This window comes from Neomonachus schauinslandi, chromosome 9, assembly GCF_002201575.2.
Source record: "Neomonachus schauinslandi chromosome 9, ASM220157v2, whole genome shotgun sequence".
NCBI classification, from domain to species: Eukaryota; Metazoa; Chordata; class Mammalia; order Carnivora; family Phocidae; genus Neomonachus; species Neomonachus schauinslandi.
Window position 1 is genome coordinate 40,121,629 of NC_058411.1, and position 11,401 is coordinate 40,133,029.

General features: G+C 38.6%; 1 pseudogene; it reads left to right on the forward strand.

Moving 5' to 3' along the window:
* Window positions 1-222: 222 nt before the first annotated feature.
* LOC110590578 lies at window positions 223-880 on the forward strand (annotated as a pseudogene).
* Window positions 881-11,401: the final 10,521 nt, after the last annotated feature.

An 11,401-nucleotide genomic window follows, 5' to 3' on the forward strand; every position in this document is an offset into this window, starting at 1 on the left:
AAACAATCCCCATGTCAGCGTGCACCCAGGGGTCCCTCAGATCTGCCTCTTGCTTCAACGGTGTTTGGGCAAAACAGCCCCGGGGACGCCCCTCTTCCAGCCTCGCACCACCCCCCAACCGCTTTTCCAGTCACAACCTTCAGAACCATCTTCTCAGCCACCCTGTGCTTACAGGGCGAGCAACACCGTTTTCTGGGCTTGGCTTCTTATTGCCGATCTACCATGAGGCCCCAGATTCGTCAGAATTACTCCACCCAAGTGCAGGCCACCACCGCCAGCCGCCTGGTCAACAGGCATCTGCCGGCCTCCGACACGCACCTCTCTCTGGGCTCCATTTCCACGGTGACTTTGTGACTCTGGAGGGCGTGGGCCGCTTCTTCTGTGAGCCGGCTGAGGAGACACACGCGGGCGCCACGCCTCTCTTGACGCAAAACCAGCGCGGCCGCCACGCCCTGTCCCAGGACTGCAGAAGCTGGCCCAGGACAACGGGGGGCAAAGCCCCAGATGCCATGGAAGCCGCCGAGGTCCTGGAGGTGAACCTGAACCAGGCCCTTCTGGAGCTGCATGCCCCAGGTTCTGCCCGCGCAGACCCCCATCTCTGTGACTTCCTGGAAAACCACTTCCTGGGTGAGAAGGTGAAACTCATCAAGAAGATGGGGACCACCTGACTCACCTCCGCAGGCTGGCCCGCCCCCAGGCTGGGCTGGGCGAGGATCTCTTGGAAAGGCTCACCCTTCCACATGACTGGGAGCCTCCAGGGCCCAGCAACCCTTCAGGGGACCCTCTGGCATCCTCCTGGCATCGGAACTTCTGTCTGAGTCTCTCCCTGCAGCCACTAGGCAGCTTTTTAACCACCCTGGAGCCCTCTCCTAAGCCATAGACCAAATGGAAATAATAAAGCTTTCACAAGCAAGGGAAAAAAGACCCTAGGAAAATTTTAAAAAAAGTATAAGTGGACCCATGCAGTTCAAACAGGTGTTGTTCAGGGTTAATTAGCATCTTGAAGAATGTCTATAACTTAGCAATTAGGTAATAAAGAACTGTATTTTATTCTAATTTTTTAGAAAGAGTAAAACTTATGCTAATTACTCAGTAGACCACACATGATTCAACTTGATATGTGGACAAAGCTTTGCATCTCTGGGGTAGGAGTCTGCACTTCCACTAATTCTTTGGGTAATCTTGGGTAAGTCATTCAGCCTTTATGAAATGTTTTCCTCTTCTGTAAAATAAAGGAGTTGACTGAATGACTTTGAGAACATTTAGGTCATACCAATTCACCACTGCTCATCTTTTTTTTTTCTTCTTCTTCTTTTTTTTTGAAGGTGGGGAGGGGTAGAGGGAGAAAGAGAGAAGGAATCTTAAGCAGCTCCACGCCCAGCCCAGAGCCCGACATGGGGCTTGATCTCAAGACCCTGAGATCATGACCTGAGTCGAAATCAAGAGTCAGAGACTTAAGCATCTGAGCCACCCAGGGGCCCCTCACTACTGCTCATTTTATAAGTTAAATGATTAGAGGAAAATCACTTAAGGGGAAATAGATGTTTTTTTGAATGCTGGATTTTCCCTCTTCTGTTTTATAACACAGGGTGACTTGCTTTTTCTACTTCTACAAATTTCATTCAACATGAATCCAGTAAATATAAAGTGTCATGTGTCTGGTCAATCTAAGGTTATGAACCCACATCATATATATTTTTTAAAAACAAAACTTCTCTACCAGATGTGTGTGTGTGTGTGTGTGTGATTGTGTGGAGGGAGAGAAAACTTACCTCCTTTATTCCCTTTCCACGGTTTTCAAATGGCAGAGAAATTAATTTACCAATACGTTTAAAGTATATGATAGTTAGAGGGATTCCAACTGCAGAAAGACAACACAGAACATCTGTCTACCAGCAGTTCTAGGAAAAATTGTCCCATAATCTGATAAAAGAAAAAAAAATGCAATGCCCCTCAAAATATGACAACTTGGTATAATTTGCACATTTGACATTGGGCATTGAGGACAAATTTTTAGTCATTGGTATTCTAAGAGCCCTAGCATACATAGCACATATTAAAAAGCAAACAAACAGAAAACCCAATAACTCTTATTTCATCCTAAGAAAACAATCAAGAAATGTGAGTGAAAACAAACAAGATTTTTCACAGTATCAGTATTTCAAATTTAAAAAAATTGGAATCAGTGTAAGTTCAGCAATAAAGGAGACTGATGGTGGGCAATCTGGTATATCAATGTAATGAAATATTGTGATATCTTTCAGGACAATAATGAAGTATTTATGACTGGAAAGATACTCAGGAAATATTGCTCTGAGAAAGCAGTCTAAAACTGAATACTGTCATTTATAGATGAAGAACTTTCTATCACAAAAGGTTGATAGTTAATGTGTGTGGAACTGTGAGATTACACTTACTAGTTTAAAAATTGTGGTTTTCTATGTAGCACATTCTACTCTTGCAATTAAACAAGAAAGTGAAGAGCATTCACTCTAGGAATCAACTAATTTTTTAAATGCGTGCTGCTGTTTATGAGCTTAGGCCTTCACCCAGATTCCTTTGGCCCTTCTGGTACACTCATTCCCATGTGCCGTAAGTATCAACTGCTAAGGCAGGACTTCCTTCTCTCGAGACTTGCCCTTAGCCCAGTGGAGCCGCAACACCTGGGAGGTTTGACCACACCCCTTCTTGGGAGGCAGAGAAGTAATCATCTGAGCCACCCAGGGTCCCCTCAGCCGACTGACAGAGGGTTATAAAAAACCATTTGTGGGAGCGCCTGGGTGGCTCAGCCAGTTAAGCGGCTGCCTTCAGCTCAGGTCATGATCCCAGGGTCCTGGGATTGAGCCCCAAATCGGGCTCCCTGCTCGGCGGGAAGCCTGCTTCTCCCTCTCCCGCTCCCCCAGCTTGTGTTCCCTCTCTTGCTCTCTCACTCTCTGTCAAATAAATAAATAAAATATTAAAAATAAATAAAAAAATAAAAAACCATTTGTGGTGCAATCCCTGCTTCAGAGCTACTCTGTTGGATGAGACTAATGTATATGGATTACATCCATTTGTTGATTTATCAATTTTAGGTATTTTGTAATTGAAAGATGGGGATTCAACTCCTATAATCACCTTCTTCTTCCTGCTCTCCAGGTTTGATATTTATATTGCCTCTTTTCATTCTTCTGTATTTGCCTTTGTACTTTAAAAAAATATTCTTAACCCATTTAAATATTCTTTATAAATTCTCAATTCTTAATATTGTACATTAAGGTATTTATTTATCTCCCCTATTATTTTTTCTCTCTCTCTTTCCTTCCCCTCTTAGTCATTTCACATTCTGGTTTCCTTTCTATATCATCCTGTGATAACATTTGCACCCTGCTCCACAGCTCCAACCTACCCCATTTGGGGAGCTCTTTATTTATTTATTTTTTTTTTTAGTATTTTTTTTATTATGTTATGTTAATCACCATCCATTACATCATTAGTTTTTGATGTAGTGTTCCATGACTCATTGTTTGCATATAACACCTAGTGGGGGAGTTCCTTATTCTAAGAACTTTTTTTTTATTTATTTTTTTCATTTTTATTTTTATTTTTTTTAAAGATTTTATTTATTTATTTGAGAGAGAGAATGAAAGAGAGAGCACATGAGAGGGGGGAGGGTCAGAGGGAGAAGCAGACTCCCTGCCGAGCAGGGAGCCCGATGCGGGACTCGATCCAGGGACTCCAGGATCATGACCTGAGCCGAAGGCAGTCGCTTAACCAACTGAGCCACCCAGGCGCCCCAGAACTTTTTTTTTAAACCTTTCTCATGGGTCCTTTTTTGTCCAAGAGTTGATGACACGGCTTTGCGAGGAGTGGGAGAAGAGAATTAAGTCCCATTTGACTTATTTGGGAACATTTTATAGCTTTGAAACCTTTTTTGTTGAGATGGAGTGCGGGGGGGGGACAGCTTTTCTTACTCCCCACACTTTCTGGTCCAGAGAACATAGTCTTAAGCCAAGATTTTAAGAGATCGAAGTGTAGGGAAAAAGAAAAACAATGTCTTTTTCACAGAGAGCCAAGAATATTGACAGCTTCCCTCCTTTACCTTAGTAGACCTAGTTCTGGAAGGGTATCTGGTCCTTAAACTACTACTTTATTTCATTAAATCTAAGATACCAACCATACAAAGGTATGGGCAGTATGTAGGCAGTCCCATATGCAAAACATATATAAAATATTTAACATCCTAAGTATAAAAGAAAAAGCACAGTAATTACCTACTGTGGATACAATAATTAAGGATGTCATGAAAGAGTTTCTAAACGTCCAAAAGGAGGCATAATCTTATTTCCTAGGGGAGGTATTCCTGATAATATTAGAGAAGTCATCATCTACAAATTAAGAGAAAAAACAAAAACAAAGTTTGGGGTTGCATAATTTCTATTTCTTCAAGTAGAACACTAAAGAAAATTAGTTCCATTTAGCTGGATTAAAACCAAATCCGTATTTAACTGGGTCAAATTAGACATTTGCCTTAGGACCAAGTGAAATAGAAATGTTTATGATGAGAACTTGTGATGGAAAACCTTGTTTGTTTTAGTGGCGTGTGGGTTAAAAGTTGTGTATGGGTTAGATATGTGACTATAACAATAGTCTCTGAGGAAATTTGGGAGAGTGATGTATATAAACTTAGCATAACGATTAAAATGTTAATAAAGTTCAATTATTTTCAAGTACTTAGCAAATCTGGGTCAGATAGCTATAAAGAGACTTCTAGTTTAAGTAAACCGAAATCATGAGAGAGAATAAGAAAAATGATAGAGGAGCACAGTAATTTTATCACATCATTGGAGAATAAGAAAGGAGTTAATGACAGGGCCAGCAATTTCTGGAAAGTAAATTATTTTTTATTTTTAAATTTAATTTATTATTATTATTTTTTAAGTAGGCTCCATACCCCATATGGGGATTGAACTCATGACCCTGAGATCGAGAGTCGCATTCTCTACTGACTAAGCCAGCCAGGTACCCCTGGAAAGTTCAAAATACATAAAAGTTTGTTGGTGAAAGAACCTTGGCCAAATAATTTCACAATCTAAACAGTAACAGTAGCAGCCTCTTCAAGTGGTCAATGCCTTAATTCTCTAAACACTCCCAAGAAACTGCAAATACAAAGTCAAGGAGAAAGGAATATGGAAGTGGAGAGTGGTACAATGAGCAGAATAATTAAAAGATTTTTTTCTGTGCTTCCTGATTCTTTATGGGATGCTTAGAATGAAGCTGATACTAATATGTCAAAAGCAGACATGAATAGCACAGGTATAAAGGAAGGAAGGAGGGAAGGAATGAAAGAAGGAAATTATACACTGCCTATAAATATAGAATCCAAAATTCTAAATAAAATATTATTAAATAAAATCTAGCAGAGTTATAAAAGGATACATTATGACTAAAAGAATGTACTAAAGTTTAGTAATAGGAAATCACTAAAAATATAATAAAGATGAAAGCATATGTTAATCATTTTAATAACTACAAAAATAGATAAAATGAAATAGTTTTAGGGAAATATCTTGTAAGTTAGAAATAGGAACAAAACGTTTTAATTTGGTAAAGAGTAACTATAACAAACCCCAGAAACTTCGTGTTTAATAGTGAAATATAAGAGGTATTCTTTTTTTTTTTTTTTTTTGAGAGAGAGAGAGAGAAAACAAGAGCAGAGGGGGAGAGGCAGAGGGAGAAGCAGGCTCCCCACGAGCAAGGAGCCCAACGTGGGAATTGATCCCAGGATCCCGGAATTACCCCGAGCCGAAGGCAGATGCTTAATGGACTGAGCCACCCAGGCGTCCCTATAAGAGGTATTCTATTTAAAGTCAAAAGCAAGATAAGAATGCCGCCACTATGGGAGTCACAGATGAATCTAATAGGATTAAAATCCTAAAATTTCAAATATTGCAGTAATTGGACACAGAATATAAAATATGTTTAAAATGTTTAATGAAACAAAAGGAATTAGAGACATGTAGGAATACAATATTATCAAGAAACACTACACAAATTTAAAGAGGATAAAATAGAACTTCCAGAAAGGAAAAATATAATTATTAAAATTAACAATTTGAAACATTAGATAAGAAGATGGAGCCAAAAAGAAAATAAGGGAAGATATATCTTATTGTATTACTGAAAATATAGCAAAAAAGACAAAATAGTGGAGAATAAAAAGAGGGGTTAAGAGATGACAGAGGAGAGAAATAATAAGCCAATCATATTGGTCATTTTAAAAAAATTAATGAGTTTCCCAGAATTGATAAGAGAAATGGCTATGAAGATTCAGGAGGCAAACCCCAAGCAAAATAAAAACAAAAGTTACATCTAGACTGTTGAATTAAAACAGTGAAATAGCAGAGATCAAGAGAAGTTCACAGAATCAGAGAAAGTCTCTGATGCCAGAGAGAAAAGATAAATTATCTACAAAGTATAGGCAATTAGATTGACAGAAAGCTTCTTTTTTTTTTTTTTAAGGATTTTATTTATTTATGTGACACAGAGAGACACAGCAAGAGAGGGAACACAAGCAGGGGGAGTGGGAGAGGGAGAAGCATGCTTCCTGCCGAGCAGGGAGCCTGATGCGGGGCTTGATCCCAGGACCCTGAGATCATGACCTGAGTTGAAGGCAGTCGCTTAACCGACTGAGCCACCCAGGCGCCCCAACAGAAAGCTTCTTAAAAGCAGCTGAAGGAAGCCACAAAATAGTGAAATAATGTCTCCCATGTTCTGAAAGAAAGCAGTTGTCAACCTAGTATTGCATACTCTGCTAAAATAAATTTCAAGAAAAAATATGAGATGAATAAACATTTAGACCAAAACAAAACAAACTAACAAAAAAAGAGAAAAAGTGTTTTCAACTAGCAGACTCTCACGAGAGAAATGTATTAAAGATCTATTTCACTAGGAAAATTATCCCTGGAAGAACCTCTGAGATGAAGAAAGAAATAATGAATACAGACACCAATAAAATGTGGGCAAATCAAAACAGAAACTAAGTGTACAATAATACATATGGGAGTTTTAAAAATGAGATTGAACAAAACCATTTTGGGATGACATGCTAGCGAGAACAGGGGTGATGGTCATCAGAGGTACAATACCCTTAGAGACAGGCTGTAATCACTAAGAAGGGAAGCAAATGAAATGAGCACTACCACTGCCCAGATTGTTTGGAAGTAATTTCTAGACTGAGATATAGACAGGGGGGATCCCAAAGAGCATAATAATATTTCTGAGTTGGGGAGACAGAGATGGGAGCTCAGTAAAGCTGAGGTGGCTACAATTTGAGGGCAGAGTTTCACAGAGGAGGAAGCTACACAGAGAAAGAGTTCTAGAAGTCTGCACTGAATCTTTGGCTGAAAAACATTGTGCACATGAAAAAGATGAAACTTTGTGAGGCTGGTCAAAAACAATTTCCCAAGTATGGCAGACAGACTCTCAAAGTGGCCCCATGGTCTGGTGTTTGTGCCCTGAGGGATTCCCTTCCCTTTGACAGTGGGTGGGACGTGCGATTTATTTCTAGTGACACAGAATATATCAAAGGTGGCAGGACAGCCATGATTCCACTTATGGTGATTAAATCATATGAGACTGTGTGCTGATCTTGCTAGTCTCTCTCTACCTTGCTGGTTTTGAGGAAGGAAGCTGCCATGCTGTGAACTGCCTATGAAAGGGCCATGTGGAGGGACCTGGTGGTAGCCCTGGCAGACAGCCAATGTGAAACTGGGGTCCTGGGGAGGACTGCCTGAAGGAACTAAATGCAGTTAAGAGCTACATGAGTTTGTAAGCAGGCTTTCCCTCATTTGAGCATCGGATGAGACCACACCCCTGGGGTCTGGCACCTTGACTATAGTCTTGCAGAGGACCCAGCTAACCTGTGCTCAGACCCCCGACCTACAGAGACAGATAATAAATGTGTTTTAAGCTACTAAGTTTGTCTTAATGTTGTTACTCAGCAATGGCTAACTGATGTATTGGGAAAAAAATTCCAGTTTACAGGCCAATTACTGTGGCCTGTAAACTGGAATATTCCTAGAATTCATACCAGGTTAGGAACTGTTTGAGCTTTCTCAGCTAGGGTGAACAGACCTCACTGTATGTTCAGGGCATTCAGGAGAGAACCCAAAAAGGCCGTGACTGAGCAGTGCAGCAAAATTCACTCCAGAAAAAGGGCTACTTTAAGCCTGAAAGAAGCCTAAGATAAATCTTGAAAGGATTAAAGTAATGTTTAAGTAATTTACTTAATTGCCTGTGAGAAAAAGTTAAGGAATTTAAAGGAATATAATAAAACCAAACACCTTAAAACAATTCGCAATGTTTATTATCTAATTTTTAAAAATTAGTAGACATACAAAGAAGCAGGAGAAGGTTACCCATTACCAAAAGAAAAACCACTCAAGAGAAACAAACCCATAAATAACAATTTCATTAAAATTGTGGAATTAGCAAACAAGGACCTTAAAAGGGCTAAAATAAATATACTCAAAGATAAATCATTAACATAATGAGGAAAGAAATGGAATATTTAAGAAGTAATCAAATAGAAATTCTAGAAATGAAAAATACAATATTCAAAAAGGAATATTTCACTAGATGAGATTATCAGCAAAAGAAAAGATTAATAAAATTAAAGGTATAGCAGTGGATTTTATCCAAACTATCATAAGCTATGGAACCCAGAAGACTATGGAACATTTTTAAAGTGCCAGACTAGAATTTTATATCCAATGAAAATGTCCTTTTAAAAAAGGCAAAACAAAAACTCTTTCAGACAAAACCAGAGAGGATTTATCACCAGATTTTTGTGGTTCTTCATATGCTCAGTCCTTCTGGATTGTATCCTCGACATTTTCAATCCTATGTTATGAGACTGTGAGTCTAATTCAAGTCCTATGGAGAATGTTGATATTTTCACGTTGGCAGGCAATCTACCTGTTTAGATTCAGACTGCAAGTTCCAATTCACACTCTGTGGAATGTGTTCAGCTCTCATGGCCTCTATCATTCGGACCTGTCCCACACATCCATCACTCTGGTCGGTCTGAGATCTAGATTCAGGCCTACGCACTAGTTCCATCCTCAAAGTCTTTGATGTGTGAATTAGGGTCAGATCCATGCATGTGCAGGTCAGGGTGAGTCCAGAAGATCTTAAGCAATCTTAAACACTAATTGGAAAAGATACATGCATCCCTATGTTTATTGGAGCATCATTTACAATAGCCAAGATATGGAAGAAGGCTAAGTGTCCATCAATAGACAAATGGACAAAGAAGATGTGGTATCTATCTATCTATCTATCTATCTATCTATCTATCTATCTATCTATCTATCTATCATCTATCTATCTATATAACCGAGTATTATGTAGCTATAAAAAAGATGGGATCGTGTCATTTGAGACAACATGGATGGACCTAGAGGGTACCATGCCAAGTGAAATAAGTCAGACTAAGACAAATACCATATGATTTCACTCATAAGTGAAATATATAAACAAAAACAAAAAAACAAATAAGCAAAAAGCAGAATCAGACCTATGAGTGCAGAGAATAAATTGATGGTTGCCAGAGGGGAGAGGAATGGGGTTTTGGGAAAAGTGGGTGAAGGGGAGCAGAAGATACAGGATTCCAGTTACAGAACAAATAAGCCACAGGAATAAAAAGCACAGCATGAGGAATACAGTTGATGATATTGTAATAGCGATGTGTTGACACAGATGGTAGCTCCTTGTGGTGAACATAATGTATAACTTGTCAAATCACTATGCTATACACCTGAAACTAATGTAACGTTATGTGCCAACTATCTAAAAAGATCCCCAACCTTCCCTGAAACCAAACCAAAATCATGCTAAGTGGAAGAAGCCAGCCACAAAAGATGATGCATTACATGATTCCTATATACTAAGAGATTCCATTTTGTGTTTAAGAATACTCAATATCATCACATAATAATTCTCCCCAAATTCAAAGAAATCTCGATCAAACCCCCAGCAGAGTACATTATGGAATGTGACAATCTGATCTTGAAATTCATACAAAAGAGTAGGAAAATTTATTCCAGGACTCATTGCAAGGCTATTGTAATTCAAACAGGAGGGAACAGAATTGAAAGCCCAGAAACAAATTAATGTACAAATGAGAACCTGGCATATAACAGAGATAACACTAAAAATTAATGAGAAATAATGAATTAATAAATTGTTCTGGAGCAATGGGATCTTCATATAGAAAAATATGTAAAGCTAGATCCTACTTTACATATACAGATACACACACAATCCAGATTAATAATCTAATTAAAAATTAATGATTTAAATGTAAAACAAAATTTTAAAAATTTTTAGAAGAAAGTTGAAGAATATGTCTTTATGACATTAAAGCTGGGAAAGACAAACTATACAAATGCTCAAGGAAAAGAGGAATCAGAATGCCTGCATTAAAATTAAATTTACTCTACCACAAAAGGTAGCACAGGGAAAATTTTAAGGACAACGTGTCCAGAATTTAGAGCATGACAATCTCTGGAAAAAGTGGAAGGGAAATAAGCCAGATTTCCTGCCAAATTCTTATCTCCTTTTCAGAACATCTGTCTGCACTTCATCTGAAATAATGAAAAGGATCATTTCAATCAGAATATTTTTAGTTTTTATCCTCATGTAGTGATTGGGTTGTAATCTGTTCCTTCTCTGACTTTCACCTCCTTCCACCTTCTTATCATCTGCTGCCTTCCTTCTTCTTTCTAGTCTGCATGATTTCTTATTCCCACTCTTCCCTGTCTGGCTCAGAGCTAAAATGAAGTTTCCTGTTCGGGTAAGCTATCGGTAGTCTCAATGAAGGAAGTTATTTCACAGAATTTCCCATTCAAAGCCTTCTCTGCATCTGAAAATAACCATATCTTCATCTCTTATCTGCACAAAGAGTTCCACGTCTTCTTGAGTCAGATTAGAACAATTTTTCAGAAAAGCAATTTCTGTATTAACTGCCAAATGGCACCACTGTACCTCAAAGTCTTTCTCGAAGTCTTGAAATATCATTGCTCCAAGCACAAGGTACAATATGTAGGCAAGCGAAAGCGTGCCCTTCTGGACTTTGGTGTTTGTCTCCTCTTCATATAGTGGAATGAGGGTCAGGGAATTCACATCACTTCAATGTCCTCTAAAAAGAAACCCAATACAACAAAGCAAAACAAAATTCTCAGATACAGAATGTGAACTCACTTTTATTTATGAACCTACCTTTAAACAGCTATGCAAAAGAGACCAATCTAAATAGCCATGACAACAAAAAATAACTCCACTTTGCTCCTGACTTTAACTTCTTTATTTAAAAACAAAAAAAATGATGGGGACACCTGGGTGGCTCAGTCAATTAAGT